Genomic DNA, 571 nt, shown 5'->3' with positions numbered 1-571 from the left:
ATATAAATACAGTAAAACAGTAATATTGTGAAATATTATTTCAATTTAAAATAAATGTTTTCTTTGTCAATATATAGTAAAATGTAATTTATTGCTGTAATCAAAGCTGAATTTTCAGCATCATTACTCCAGTTTTCAGTGTCACATGATCATTCAGAAATCATTCTAATATGCCGCTTTGCTGCTCAAGAAACATTTCTGATTATTATCAATGTTGAAAACAGTTGTGCTGCCTCATATTTTTGTGGAAATTGTGATGCATTTTATTTTTCAGGATTTGTGAATGAATATAAAGTTTAAAAGAACAGCATTTATTTGAAATAGAAATCTGTTGTAAAATTATAAATGTCTTTTCTGTCACTTTTGATCAATTTCATGCATCCTTGATCAATTAAAATATTAGGTTCCTTAAAAAAAAACATAATGACCCAAACAAAGAAGTCCATTCACATCTATTTGTATAAATGTGTAACTACATAAAAACATGCAAGTACAAAAGTGTTGTCATTTTGGTAACACTTTACTTAAAGCCTTTATGTATAATGCATTATAAAAGTAGTTTTAATGCATT

General features: G+C 26.1%; 1 protein-coding gene across 8 annotated transcripts in view; it reads left to right on the top strand.

Moving 5' to 3' along the window:
• Positions 1–571, top strand: part of spag9b (sperm associated antigen 9b) — a 57,410-nt gene that overhangs the window by 20,366 nt on the left and 36,473 nt on the right. The gene's annotated exons all lie outside the window — the stretch shown is intronic.

The sequence above is a fragment of the Sinocyclocheilus rhinocerous genome, unplaced genomic scaffold (genome assembly GCF_001515625.1).
Source record: "Sinocyclocheilus rhinocerous isolate Xijiao unplaced genomic scaffold, SAMN03320098_v1.1 scaffold792, whole genome shotgun sequence".
Lineage (NCBI taxonomy): Eukaryota > Metazoa > Chordata > Actinopteri > Cypriniformes > Cyprinidae > Sinocyclocheilus > Sinocyclocheilus rhinocerous.
Note: the sequence above shows the minus strand (reverse complement) of the source record. Positions and strands in the feature narration are given on the sequence as shown.